General features: G+C 36.2%; 1 protein-coding gene across 2 annotated transcripts in view; it reads left to right on the plus strand.

Annotated features, from left to right (window-relative positions):
* Window positions 1-16,479, plus strand: part of LOC115212170 — a 140,292-nt gene that overhangs the window by 97,514 nt on the left and 26,299 nt on the right. The gene's annotated exons all lie outside the window — the stretch shown is intronic.

Consider the following 16,479-nt stretch of genomic DNA (forward strand, 5'->3'; position numbering starts at 1 on the left):
ACAATAACAACTAACATATTCATATTTGCCAGAATGTGTTAAGAATAAATATGTATGCCATTGTATTGATTCTCACTGTTTGATTATTCATCATATATTTATTATCATAATAAAATTTAGATAACCATAATTTTTTATCTTCATAATATATGTGATTTAAATCTAATTTCCCCCAAAAGTAATTAATTCATAAAAAAATTTGTATTACTTAGCCAAAGTATAAATGATAATTACAAAAAAAGACATTACCTTATACTGCAAGGTTCTGCTAGCTAGGAAACATGTAGCTTGGATTCTACCTGCTCCATTCCCTGAATTTGGATATATATATATATATATATATATATATATATATATATATATATATATGTGTATAGTTCAATTATTGGGTATTCCATTTCAGATAATGCAAAAAGAACATAATGAGTATTTAAGATGGAAAACTCATGCTATTTATATGCACATCAAGAAATAATACTTGAGGATAAAACCAGTACAATAACAGGGTATAAAATATACTACCTTAATTAGCCCTTACTTGAGTTAATATTATAATTAGAAAGGAACTACATGTGTTTCTGTATTGGAAGATCAGAATATATGTAATCATCAGATTTATAATTCTACCAACATATGTTCAGGTTCATTTTTCAAAATATTGTTCAGCTATTTGAAATCACCATAAAAATTAAGCGTTAAGTAAACATTACAAAATTAAGAATTAAAAATTATAAATTATAAATATAAATTAGCATACATATATCAAACTTAGAATGTCAGATATAGAATGTCTAATATAAAATTATAAATCAGAATGAAGAGGTCTGTGATTAAATATAAAATAATAAAGATACATATCCACTTGTGATAGGAATTAAGATGCCATTCAAAATGGTGATTAGAGGAAGTGAATATAGCAGAGCACTATTGGGAATTTATAGGTGATTAGTTCTAAGGAGGGGGTTATTCCACTATGCATAGTTTAAATTAAATTATCTGCTTCTGTTATTATATTCTATCCAACTATGTTGAGGGATATATGTAGTTTGTTATAATGTAATATTTCATAGTATTTAATTAATCTATTTATTTAATTATTTATATAATCTATTCAATTACTGTATAAATCAAAAGTGTGTGGTGATGATATTGAAGTGGGTGGTGGTGTTCTGTATTTTATTTTATTGAAAGTAAAATTACTTTGGTGTCTACATTTAACTCCTCTTTCTTCGTATGTGTTTAGTAATTGGTCCGTAGACTGTAACAGTTCCATAAATTCTGTTATACATAATAAGCACATTTTATTCCCAATATTATAAGAGTGGGCTCTACCTATTATACTCCAACTAAGGGTGTACTCTCTTTTTCTAGATTTCAATTCCCATATATATTTACTTAATCCAGTGGACTTACTTAAATTGCGGTTTTTGAAAGTCTGGTAGTGTTGGGAGATTCTTTTTTAATTTCATTAGCTGTAGATCCTATATATACTTTATTTATATTTTTATTATTATTGTTCTTAGAAATTACTATGCATTTATAAATTACATTGTCAATATTACAATTATTAGAGAGCTTACATTTAGTCTTATCATGACATGAACATTTATCTATATGGATTATGACTTCCATCACTAGAGGTTATATTATAGCTAGAGCTATTATTTATTGTGCTGTTATAATAATTATTCAATTTCTTATTATTTATTGAGGAGATGATATTACCTACATTCCTTGATGTTGAGTAGCCCACTCTTATGGTTTTATTGGAAAATATATTAGAATAAATGTTGTCCCTTTTTAAAGACACTTTTACAATTTTTAGTATCTCCTTAGTCATCAGGTATACACCCTTTAGCATTACATGCATTTTAATATGGAGAATATATACCGTGTATTACACATCAGCGTATCGTGCAGTGGGGTCATGATTATAATATATTTATATATATTTATATAGAAATATACAAAATATAATTCTAAAATAGCTGAACAATGTTTTGAAAAATGAACATGAACATATGTTGGTAGAATTATAAATCTGATGATTACATATATTCTGATCTTCCAATACAGAAACACGTGTAGTTCCTTTCTAATTATAATATTAACTCAAGTAAGGGCTAATTAAGGTAGTATATTTTATACCCTGTTATTGTACTGGTTTTATCCTCAAGTATTATTTCTTGATGTGCATATAAATATCACGAGTTTTCCATCATAAATACTCATTATGTTCTTTTTGCATTATCTGAAATGGAATACTCACAAATCTATAGTTTGAAATCACAATAACTGAACTATTATTAATTTCTATTATTATATATTTTGTATATATAAATATATTATAATTATGACCCCACTGCACGATATGCTGATGTGGAATATACAGTAGATATTCTCCATATTAAATGCATGTAATGCTAAAGGGTGTTTACCTGATCGATTTGGAAATTCATTTTCCACATTATTAATATATATATATATATATATATATATATATATATATAATATGGCGGTGCAATGGTCCAGTAGTTAGGGCAGTGGACTTGCGGTCGTGGGATTGCAGTTTTGATTCCCAGACCAGGTGTTGTGAGTGTGTATTGAGTGAAAACCTAAAGCTCCGCAAGGCTTTGGCAGGAGGTGGTGGTAAACCCTGCAGTACTCTTTCACCACAACTTCCTCTCACCTTTTCTTCCTGTTTCTGTTGTACCTGTATTCCAAAGAGAACTACATTAAAGGTATACATGACTGTGGAGTGCTCAGCCACTTACACGTTAATTTCACAAGCAGGCTGTTCTGTTGATCAGATCAACTCGTCGTCATAACCGACGGCGTGCCATGATATACATAATATAATATATAATCTTATTTTCTTATCTTATATCAGCTAATGTCTTACATTATAAAAGGAACACTGAACTCCGTCTGCCTGTCCATAACATCTTATTTCAGGAAAAACATTTGGAGGTAGGGGGAGGGATAAGGGAAGGGAAAATGGGGAGGTAACTCATACTGTCCATGCTGTACGAGGCAAATTATACATAGCTTCAGTAATAATGACTGCATTATTGGTCAACCAGAGTATATAAGGTGAGAGGTCACCATATAATTTTGCTTTTTTTTTCCTAGAAAAAGAACTTTGACAAGGAATGTTGTTTATCTTGAAGTTATAGTATGAGATATTCTTCAATGAATATACTTATTCTGTTGAATATGAAGAAAAGTATTCTAAATAAATGTTCAACAATATTCAAACTGTTACTAATTATCACCAACAAAATTAATCTGAACCTTATTTGTACAATTTATGACTGTACAGGCATGATTTAGAAATATTTTTATACAGTTGTATAGTGATGGATTTGTACTAGTATTAAAAAATACATGAAAGAACTGTTTCTGACTACTTGTACAGGTGTCAAATGAGTTAAAATGAGACAGCTATATCACAAATGATGTAAAATATTTTCAAGATGATTTAAAAACTGAGTAAAGTTATTGGGTCTTCTACCAGTTCATGTTCCTAATACTTGGCAGATAACCAGAAAAAAAAAAACTAATTTTCATTTGAGAAATATTTTTAATGCCTAAGATAGCATTTCTAATAACATTGGTGGGGGTAGCAGGGAACTGTACCAGGTAACCCAAAAGGAGGCTGGGTGGCAGGTATACATAGCCAAGGGCGAAGCAGAAAAGAAGAAGTTTGCCAATGTCCAGCGACATGAGGACCAAAGAACTGAAGTATTTCAGATTGCAAGACAGTGTGTGAGAGAAAATTGTGATGTCACAGGAGAGAAATGTGTCTGCATGGATGATGGTGCACTTGCTTTTAATGATTCTGAAAAGAAGGAGGCTTGGAGAAGCCATTATGAAAGACTGCTGAATGTGGAGAATGAATGGGAGGAGGAGAGCCTGCCAAATGTTGACTCAGTAGAGGGACCAGCTATCCGAATAGATAGCTCCTTCATCATCATCATTGTTCGACCGTGGTCGAGACAATGGAATTTACCATGTTGCGCCAGACTTCACGGTCCATCATAGCATTACGGAGGTCCTGTTGCTGGATGCCTGTATCCCTGGAGATTACATCAGGGTAGGAGAGTGTGCGCCCTCTGGTGTTGCGAGCAGATGGCCTCCAGAGGAGAAGAGTAGAAATTACTTCTTTTTCAGCTCTACAACAATGTCCAGCAAACTGGACTCTCCTACCTTTCACAAGAGATGACACAGGTGGTAATTTCCCATATATTTGTACTTTGGTTGGATGGCGCTTCCACGAGAGATTTTGAGCTCTCATAAGGAGGCGAGTGTAGGTTCCATCCAACCGCCTCTCAAGCTTCTTTGATAACGTCCAGGCCTCTGAGCCATATAGTAGGATTGGTTCGACTGTGGCTTTGAATATTTCAAGTTTGAAGTCTCTACTTAGATTTGATGACCGGATCTTATGCATGTCATTACAGGCTGACCAGCTCCTTGGTAGATAAAGCAATTAAGGGTATGAAGCCAGGAAAAGCTCCTAACCCATCAGGAATCACTGCTGAGATGCTTAAAATATCTAGTGGTATTTGCTACGGCCTAGTCACCCGTATTGTAAACCAGGTAGTTCAAAATGGAGCCATACCCAATGACTGGCGTAGTAGCACCATAGTTAACTGCTACAAGGCTAAAGGTGGTGCTCTAGATAGAAATAACTACAGGGATAACAAACTGCTGGATCAGGTGATGAAGGTCATAGGGAGGGTCATAGCGCATCTCATTAAGATGAGATGCCGTTCAGTTTTGTTCCGGGTAGAAGCATCACTGATGCTATATTCCTGGTTCGACAACTGGCCCTCATAGCAGAATCACTACCAGAACTAGAGAAGAAATTTCAGGGGTGGAAGCAAGGTTTACAATCAAAAGGCCTTAAAGTCAATGTAGCAAAGACCAAAGTTCTAGTAAGTAGGAAGGTGAACTCATCACACTGCTTGATTTGTAGAAAAGGTGTTGGTAGAAACTCCATAAGATGTACCCAGTGTAAGCTATGGACACATAAGAGGTGCAACAACATCAAAGGAAGATTAACCGGGAAGATAGCTTTTGTGTGAACTAGATTCACAGGGGGAATAAACACCGCAGGTGCTCAGAAAACAGATTCCATCACATGCCAGGGGGAGAGACTAGAAGTAGTTGATAGCTTCCACTACCTAGGTGACCAATTTCTGTAGTGGGGGTGGATGCTCAAAGAGTGTTACCACTAGAATAAGAATAGCCTTGGCAAAGTTCAGAAAGCTTCTACCCCTACTGGTGACAAAGGGCCTCCCGCTCAGAGTGAAAGGTAGATTGTATGATGCATGTGTGCGAACTGCCATGTTTCACACAGAAAATACAGGTGTATCAAATACCGTACAACATAAATTCTTGATTTATTGAAATTATCTCTATCTCCGGAGAATATAGCACAATTTGCCACGTCATTTGAATTCACGACAGTGAAACATGGGCTGTGACTGTGGAGGACATGCATAGGCTCAAAAGAAAGGAAGCTAGCATGATCTGCTGGATGTGTAATGTCAGTGTGCACACACAACAGGGTGTAAGCACCCTGAGAGAAATGCTGGACATAAGAAGCATTGGATGTAGCATGCAAGAGAGATGTTTGCGCATGTACTACAGATGGATGAGGAGAGCTGTGTGAAGAAGTGCCACTCCCAAACAGTTGAAGGAATCCAGAGTAGAAGTAGCCCCAGGAAGACATGGGATGAGGTAGTGAAGCATGACCTTCAAACGTTGGGCCTCTCAGAGGCAATGACGAAAGACTGAGACCTCTGGAGATATGCTGTGACTGCAAAGACTCGGCAAATAAAGTGAGTTCACAGCTATATCCTACACCAGTTTCGCATAACCAGCTCCAGCCCATTCAAAAGTACCTTGGATCGTAGGGTGACCTGCTATGCTTGAGGAGACCTATTGAGTCAAGTACATCAATATCAAAATGAAAATCAAATGGAACTTGTTGCTGTGATAATCGTGCCGGTGGCACATAAAAAGCACCATCTGAACATGGCCAATGCCAGTGCTGCTTTGACTGGCTTCCGTGCTAGTGGCATGTAAAAAGCACCCATTACACTCACAGAGTGGTTGGTGTTAGGGAGGGCATCCAGCTGTAGAAACATTGCCAGATCAGACCGGAGCCTGGTGCAGCCTCCTGGCTTCCCAGACCCCAGTCGAACCATACCACCAATGCTAGCATGGAAAACAGATGTTAAACGATGATAAAGATAATGATGATGATGATTGGGAGGGAGAATTCAAATGAGTTGGCAAATTGTGCTATATTCTCTGGAGATAGAGATAATTTCAATAAATCAAGAATTTATGTTGTATGGTATTTGATACACCTGTATTTTCTGTGTGATCAAAATCATAATACTGGCCACATTGAGTTATTTCTGTTAGTTCACTTTTGTTTAATTCATGCAAATTATTGAGGCTATAAATGTATTCTGCTTTTTTGTATATATGTAAGTCTCTTGGCTGCTGGAAACAGGGTCAGATAATTGTCATGCTGACAAAGCAGAAACATGTGTCCCCAACTGTGCTCTTACCACTAGACAATGTTTCTGTTATTTTCCTTAATACCCTGTCATTTTGGAGGATTCATCATTTTTGAGATTATTTCCCCTTCACAAGCTGAAATGGCCTTAATTGCCATGTGGTAATTGTGAAACATTCTCTGGAAGTGGAGAAAATTTTAATAAATGGAAAATTTATATTGTATAGTATTTGATATACCTATATTTGTTTCTGTCTCTGTTACTGCTTTGTGTAGAAATATAGGTGAGCGGGGTCACAATCACCACTGTGATAACAAAGGCGAACAATGGTTTAAACTTTTGGAGCCATTTATTTTTTACTCATATGTTACATCATGTAACATATGAGTAGGTGTACAGCTTGTTTATACAAATGTATGGCAAATGTACAGTAGACTACAAAATAAGAAAAATACGAAAATGAGACAAACTTAAATACAAAAATTATTTGAACAGGGTTTTACTGATATTTGACTTTCTGATATACAACTTTCTTGTAACAAAGTTTGATTACAAAATACATTCAACATGTTGATTATGACTGACACACATGGACGAAAAGTACCAAATGAGTAAAAAATGTTGGATACACCAAACACTTTCACCCATGGATATACAGTTATCTACACATCATTATATGTCTCAGATTAATATAAGGAAAACAACTACATATATTTAAATTATCTTACGAAAACTTTGTCGGCTCATCATTCTAGAAGTAACAGAAAATTGGTCACACTTGTACAAAGCCATATTTGCAGTAATATGAAATAACCAAAGAAGGAGAACATTCAGGGATGACAGCGTGTTTCCCGAGATATAGATGGATGCAAAAAGACCCCACCTGTTTTTCTGAAAACAAAACAACCTTGATCCCAGATACTAACTGGAAGTGATTCACTTCCGACAAGTTGTGAAAACACCCCTCCCCACAAACCATGAAGTATTTACTGATAAATACTAATGGAAATATGTATATTGACTCTACAGATAACAAACACACTGCAACGGTACAACTATTTACTCAAATGCTCGCCAGCACCCTCAAGTAAAATGATTTTGGTAATCAGCCACTCTAATTAACTAGACTTAGTTTTCAACTTAACAGATCTAGCATGTCTGTCCCTTCCTTTGGCTAGCTCCTATACTACTGCCATAGGCCATAAATTCCATGGAGTGTTTTCTCCTGGCATGAGCACTAGATCTCCAACTGATATATTCCTATGTAATTCTGTCCACTTGACCCGTTTATGTAAATCAGGTAAATACAATTTTAATAATTTAGACCAGAATTGATCTGCTAAATGTACATGTTTCCATCTTCTACAAAAAGTGTCCCTTTCATCAAATTTACCTGGAGGTACTGTTGAACCTTCCCTAAGCAAAAGTAAATGATTGGGTGTTAACGGAGAAGGATCTTTTGGATTGTCACTTACTTTTGTTAGCAGTCTACCATTCAAAATAGATTCAACCTCTGCGAACACTGTCTCTAGAATTTCATCAGTGAGTCTAACAGGACCAGACAGTAACCTTTCCATAACTCTCCGAGCACAACCTATCATGCGTTCCCAAGCTCTCCCCATATGAGAAGCTGCTGGTGGATTAAAACACCGATTTATGTTTTATTTCAATGCATAAGCTTGAATATCAGTCTGAGATAACTTCTGTAAACCCCTTTTTAACTCAGCTCTAGCCCCAACAAAGTTTGTACCATTGTCTGAGTAAACCTTCTGTGGGTGACCCATTCTAAATATAAATCTGTGAAAATGATTGATGAAAGATTCGGTGTCTAGACTATGTAACATCTCAATATGTACTGCTCTAGTCACAAGACATGTGAACATACAACTGTAATGCTTTACTTCTGAACAATTGACTTTGACCATGAAATGCCCAAAGACATCTACACCAATGTATGTAAAAGGAGGTTTGTCTGATTCAACTCTCTCCCTGGGGAGATTTGCCATAATTTAAGAGCTGGCTTGGCAAATAATTTCCTACAAACAACACATGAACAGATAACTTTCTTGACAACAGATCTGTCACCTGTAATCCAATAATGCTGCCTGATAAGTCATAAAGTCCATTCTCTCCCTACATGAGCTTTTCTGTAAAAATAAGCAGCAATACACTCAGCAATGACATGTTTACCTGATATTATAACCGGATTCTTGATTTCAGCTGTAGACTCAACCAATCTACCACCTACCCTGAGAATACCATCATCATCCAGAAACGGGTGGAGTGATCTGAGGGAACTGGATTTGCTGATACATTTTTTCCCCAATAAACTATCTAATTTGTCTCCATAATGTATTTGCTGAGCTCTCATGATCAGAGACAACTCTGTAAGCTGGATTTCTTCAATGCATAAAAGTTCCTGTTTGACATTTCTGTTTTTGCACATTTTTGCAAATTGAAGCAACCATGCTAAAGCACGTTTCATCCTACATCAGTCTGAATAATGTTCCATGATCCCATCTATAGGATTCATACTACCTATGATCATTGCACATCCTAATTGGGTCTTTTCTGATCTCCACATCACCCAATAACAATTCCCCACTATTCTTGTATAGTTGCTATCTAATTTGCCAAACACCAGACCTCGACTAACAATGTCCTTGACACATAATGCCACTGATAAGACTAACTCTATTTTCTATAAATATCTGGAATCGTTTGGTTTCATTTATAATGTAAGCCAAAACTACTTTCGAATCTAACCAAAAGAACATCTGATCAATTCTAATTTCCAATCCCTTTCTCAGGAGAGTGTTAACTGTGACTGACAAAGCGGCTGCTTGTAATTCCAGTCATGGTATGGTACATTGTTTGAGAGGTGCAACTCTACTTTTGCTTGTGATAAGCTGTGTAGGGATCTTTCCAAACTTGTTGACATACCTGATATAGCTACAACAACTGTAGGCTGACAGGCTTGCATCTGAAAAATGATATAATTCCAAATATGCCTCATCAAAACCCAGTGGTTTATTACGGTGCGGAATTTACACTTGATTGAGAAACTCCAATGTTTCCAACCACTGCACACAAAGTCCCAAAGAAACTGGTTCATCCCAATCATATTTCTAATGGGTAGCATCCTGAAAAATCAATTTGCCCAATAATATCTGGGGACCAACAAAGCCAAGTGAGTCATACATCAATGACACAATGCTCAACATTTTCCTCCTCACGACTATCTGATTTATTTCTACATTGACCTCAAAGGCAAAAGCATTGACATGATATTCCATTTTAAACTAAGTACCTTTCCAATTGAATCTCTTCACCTCTTTTGCCCTGGGTTTCTCTAGAATTTCTTCCAACAACTGACTATATTTGACAATAAATTTTATGAGATTGAAACCACCACTAGCTAAAACCAAGGGAACTTCACGCAGAATTGTTCTAGCTTTGTCTTTATCTTCTATAGATTTCTATAAATCATCTACATAGAATGACTTGTCAATTAAATCAATTGCTAATGTACTGGCATCTTCACATTCTGCAACAATCCATTTAATAGCATAGGTAGAACTACTACCCCCCCCCCCCAAACAAATGTGATGTCATGTGATAGCGAACAACCTCACCACCTTGATACCACAAAAATCTCAAAGCATCTCTATCTTCCAGTGGAATCTTGACTTGATGGTACATAGATTCAATGTCAGCTATAATGGAATAGTGATGCTGTCTAAATCTCAACAATACATGCAAAAGTTTGCTAAATAGGTCAGGCTTTGTCTGTAATGTTCATTGAGAGATTTGCCCTGATATTTTGTTGCACAATCAAATACAATGCACACTTTGCAAAGTTTCTTATCAGAAATAACTGCATGATGAGGAAGAACATCCAACCCTTGCCAGCATGGAAAATGGACATTAAATGATGATGATGATGATTATGATATGTCTGTCTGTCATTATTCAGTTTTATTTCAAGATTTGTTGCCAATAGAGAAAGAGCCAGTTTCTAACCTAGATCCAAGGCTCCTTTATTGGAATTTCAACATCAACAACAGGGTATTTTTTTGTGTATGTATGTATGTATGTATGTATGTATGTATGTATGTATGTATGTATGTATGCACGCATGCATGCATGCATGTATGTATGTATGTGTGTATATATATGTACAGATTTGTATGTTTTGTTTTATGTATGTCTTCTCATGCATATACTTGCATACCTAGACATGCTCATATATACTTAAATGATAAACTTCTGGAAAGTTTTACAGATTTTTATGTTCCTGTGATGGCTTAGATCTGTAGTCTTCAAATTAGCTTTCTCCTTTCTGGTTTTGAGAAACCTAATTTCTCAAGATTGGTATTTAGGAAGTATGTTACATATCCCAGAACTCCAATAATTACAGGTATCATCAAATTTACCTGGAGGTACTGTTGAACCTTCCCTAAGCAATTTGTAATCTGGATAGAGTAACTGCAGATTTCTCAATAGCTCAGCATAGATATTCTGTTTTCACTGATCTTCACCTACCTACTGGGTAGCTGATTTCCACAACTGTACAGTTTCTCTTCTCTGTCCCAAATTATTATATCAGGTCTATTGTGTTTATATTTTATTGAGGTTTTCACTGGGACATTCCATCAGTACTCTTTTTTATTATGAGTGGTTATGACTTCCACCATACTGTGGGTTCTTATTTTTAGTGTCCTCAGAGTTATCCTTTCGACGGATCTCATTATACAGTGTCCTTGCTACAACATCATCTCTCACCGGTAGATAATTTTAATCTTAGGTCCTCCTGTGCTGTGTGGCACATTGGGTGGAAAGGTTTCTCCAACATGGTTGGTTGACCGTGGCGATTTCAGCTTCATCCCATGAAATGTCAATGGCTTTGAGGTCATCAATGAAGGTGCAGTGCCAAGTCACTTTAGGTTGCCCTTGTTTTCTCTTGCTATGCGGTGACTTCCACAGAATGGAAGAGGTGCACTTTGGTCTTGGTGGAGATCGCCCTGCCTGCCCAGATTAGGTTTGAGTCTTTGAAAGACAACCAAGGCCTTTCCAATCTGGCAGGCAATGTCGTATTTGGTATCTCCATCATTGGCCACGATGCTGCCCAAATATGTGAACTCATCAACTTCCTTGATTTGGTGTTGTCCAGTCGTCAAGGAGATGCCATTGTTGTTCCCATCAACATATCCAGTCCTCATGATCTTTGTCTTGTTTGCACTTATGCAGAGTCTGATCTTGGTTGTCTCCCATTCCAATCTGTCTGTCAATGTGTGAATGACATTCTTCATCGGTCTGAGGAGTGTAATGTAATTTGGTGAAGTCAAGGTCAGTCAGGCACCCCAACCCATACCAGAGAATCCCAAATCTGTGTTGGCGCATCACCCCATGCATGACAAAGTCAATTGCTATAAGAAATAGGAGAGGGGATAGAATGCACCCTTGCTGTACACCAGTCTCAATGGTAAAGTAGTTGATGCAGCCTGTCTCCATTTGAACACAGCATCTAGACTCGCAGTAAAGGCTCTGAAAGGCATTGACGAAATGCTCAGGAATGCCGAAGTCACAAGCAATGCACCATAATGAACTCTGGTAGATAATACCGTGATGATATTTTTGAACAACTGCTTATGATGTGGGTGGTATCTTTGGTGTTAACTCCATAAAGTCTGCATCTCTGTCCCTTTTGTGCATGAGATATTTGGTTGATATTTCCTGTTACTGGATTGCAAATGCATACCCTTCAAAATGGGAGGCAGTAATCCAGTTTTTACTTCATGATAGACTGCTTTGATGATCAATGTTACTATCATCTCTAAGCTTTCTACTAACATATGCATGTATGGTCTTCTGCTCGTATATGCTCATCCTTTAATCTGATGCTACATTGCAGTAGAGCCATGTGACTTCTTTGGGCATGTATTTAAGGTTATCAGACAAGGAATGCTGCTCAGGAAGCTGCCTTCCAAGTCTTATGATGTTTCAGCCTCATGTATTCAAACTTGGTCATAGGATGCACTTCGACACCTAGTGGTTAAAAGATTCTGCCAAAGGGATATGATACAACATTCAATGGTATTTTGGATTGATGTTAAGCCTCTGCTGTCTTGTTTTCATTTTAGATATAGGCAGTCTATATCACTGTTGATGTGGAAATTATGTGTGCTTGTTTGTATCTTCCAGATTTTCACATCAATGGCTTGGATCTCATCAAGCATCCATTCAAGCAGCCCAAATGCTGGTATGAGTACTGGCATTGCAATTACATTGTGGGACACTGTTTTATTGCATGCAGAGAGTTCTGAGGTCCAAATTTTCCTTATTCAGCTGTAATATTTTTTAGTGACACGTGTTTTGTTACAGGTGCTATTGTAAGATGTTTTCATCTACCCCTATATACCTGTAACATTCCATATCTGATATAGGAGAAACAGTCAAGTCATTGATGGAGATGTTACTAGTCTGGTTTACAGTTTCCCTCTTTTCATATAACAGCATTTATCCTGGCCAAACTCCAACCCTATATCCTTTGAGAATGTTGTAACCAGGTCAAGGCTCTTTTTCATCTTGTGCATATTCTTTGCATGTAGTTTCAAGTCATCCACAAAGAAACAGTATGTAATTTTGTTATTTCTGTTTCCTTGTGAACCAGCGAAATATCTGTTATGATGTCAGTGACAATATATGATGTGTGTGTGTGTGTGTGTAATAGTATATCACTGTATCAAATTTAACCGTATAACAATAAGCAATGTAACAAGAGTTGGTTACCTTATAACCGTTTGCACAATAACACAATAACGCAGAATCAATAACGAGACTAATGCTCTCACAGTTCAACCTCAACTATCTACTGGCTCATCTATTTATAGATTGTCCAGTCCATTGACAGTCATGTGTGGGGGTGTCTATTCACTTCACATCTCCCCTTTAAACTATACACTTCTTGTAGAGTGTAGGTGAATACATTTATTTTTTTATTTATTTCTCCCCCACATCTCCCCTTTAAAAAAAAAAATCAACTCCGAACAGAGTTCAATACTTTTTCCTCTTTGAGCAAACCATTAAAGGCTCTGGAAATTTCCTCCTAATACTACTCCGAATAGATGTGTCAATTTCATCTGGTAATGATACGCCGAACATAGTGTACATAAAATCCATTGGTTCTTCAATTCTTTTATTATTATCCTCGGTGTATCTTTTTCTCAACTGGTTTGCATATCTTTTGAAATTGAACCATTGTCTTTTTGCCTATTTTACTATATAGATCATTTTCCCAATTCTATTACAAATAATACCATCTTCCCATGATTGTTTCCCATATCTGTATATTTTAAAAAGCACTTTTCGCCTACTTTAAAACTTTTTGTTATTGTGCTTTTGTCATTATTGTCATTTCAAGTTTTTTTTCTCTGCTTGACAACAGTTTGTTGAATAAGGGCTTAGTCTTTCTCATGAACATTAGTTCTAGATTTACTAGATGGTGCATTTGGGTTTGCAGTAACTCTATATACCCTTAGAAATTTTATTAATGCCAGGTCATAAATCCTTCTGTTGTTCACTTTTCTTAGTGCCCTCTTGAAAGTGTTCAACAACCGTTCCACCTGACCATTTGACCGTGGGTGATATGGTGGCATGGATACATGATCAATTTGGAACATCTGGCAGACATCTCTGAACTGAGATCCTGTAAACTGTGTCCCATTATCACAGTTATCCCATTACAATGGTATCTAGTATACCATATTGAGAAAATATCTCATGGAAGAAATCAATTATTGTAGATACATAGGATATCTACATTTACTTCTGGCCATTTTGTGTAACTATCCACTACTACAAGAAAATAGTTTCTATATAGTGGGCCTGTGAAGTCTATGTGAAGCCTGGACCACGGTGTCTCAGTCTTTGACTATAGTTGATGTCTTACAATAGGCGATTTTGTTGTCAGAGTGCAGCCTCAGCAGATCTTCAATATTTTTATCCATCTTCAGCCAATACACATAGCTTCTCATAAGTGCTTTCATGCAGGACATTCCTGGATGTCCAACATGAAAATCTTTCAGAATTCTTTTTTGCAATGGAAATGGTACAACAATCCTCTGTGCATACATTAGAATGTTGTCGCATACAGAATATGAGTTTGAATTTAAATTTTCAGTCCGGCATATATTTACTTTATTTTCTTTTAAGGTCACATCCAAAAATGTAATAAAAAAGGAAATGTAATAAAAATTTATACAGTATATCTGGCATATATTTACTTTATTTTCTTTCATAGTCATCTTTTGGTGCTTTGGCTTTAATTTCTTCAAAAGTTACAGGCAATTCATTAATCACATAACACAAAATGCTTTTACATTATTTACATTCAACAGATATTTGTCCTCATCTTGTTTGTTACTAACACGGCTTTTCAGCTGATATACCCTCCAGCCTTTGAACTCAGAATCTTGGGGTTAGTAGCCTGCACTCTTAACCACTATGCCATATATCCCTGGGCAATTATGGAGTGAATTTTAGGGCTTATAAATCTAATATTTTCCTATCCTTCCTTAATACCGGTTCCTATTTGCTGCTCATATCTGCACTCGGTCTGCTTAGGAGGTTGTTGTGTTCTAGCAAATGTACTGCTTCTTTTAGTTTTTGTATTTTCCAGTGGTGTTCTCTGTCTATTATTTTAATTTCATCCCACAGGAGGAGGTGGTCTCCATTTTCCATAAATGATCAGCTATACCTGATTTATCAATATCTCCTCGTGTCACAGCTTTGCGATGTTTATCTACCCTTATTCTGAGGGGGTGGCATGTTTCTACCACAACTGCATGGGATGGAGTACACGCAGTCTTTGGTCATATTCTCTTCTATTGGTGGTTTTACTCGGAGATATTTGTGAAGTGTTGTATTACTCTTGAATACTGTCCTGTCATATGGACCGCATATCTTTTGTATCTTTTTGGAGAGGCCTTTCACATAGGGGAGACAGACTGTGGACAGTTTATTGGCCTTATCCTCTCTCTTCTTCATAATTGGAGTGGATAGTATACTTTTGGAGTAGTTGTTGCTTTACAGATCGTTATTGAGCTTGATCATTTCTTTGTGGTGTGTATTCTTCATGGTGAGAATACCTTATTCACATGTTGTGTATGCAGACTTCTTGATTCACTCTTAATCAATATGTCATTGAGATATGCAATTGTGAAATCACAGTCCACTAACACCGCATCCATAATCTGTTAGAAGATTACTGGTGTGACTTTTATGCTAAATGATAGCCTGTTGTATTTATACAGTTCTTTATGAGTGTTAATTGTTAGGTATTTAGAGCATTCTTTATCTACTTTAATTTATAGATATATATTAGAAAAACCCAATCTATTAAAATATCTTGCCACTATTTAATTTTGTCTTCTGGAGTAGGTAGCAGATAGTTGAACATTTTAAGACATTTGTTTAACCTAGCGGAAAAATCAGCACACACTCTGATTTTATTCTTTTTCTTAACGTACACAGTTAGTGATGCTCATTGAGAATATTCTACTTTTTGAATAACTCCAATTTTTTCTTGTATCTCTAAGTTTATCTGTTCTAATGCTGTGTATGGTGGCACATTTATTTTTGGTTTAAAAATTGATACTGTATTCTCTTTTATCTCAAATTTTGCTTTGTTTTCAAACATGTACCTAGTTCATGTGAAAACACATCTGGGAATACTTTCTTTAATTCTTTTTGCAATTTATCTGAGTCAGTGTTAGAACTTGTGCCTGTACCTATTATATTTTTGCAATAGTGGTTAATGGGTAAATCCCAGAGATCAAATTTCTCCATCCAATTCATTCCAAATAAATTATTGGTGTTATTTAGCACATAAGCCTTTGCTTTTATTGTTCTGCCTCGGAAAGCCATATTGCAATTGAATTCA

This window comes from Octopus sinensis, linkage group LG5 (assembly GCF_006345805.1).
Source record: "Octopus sinensis linkage group LG5, ASM634580v1, whole genome shotgun sequence".
Lineage (NCBI taxonomy): Eukaryota > Metazoa > Mollusca > Cephalopoda > Octopoda > Octopodidae > Octopus > Octopus sinensis.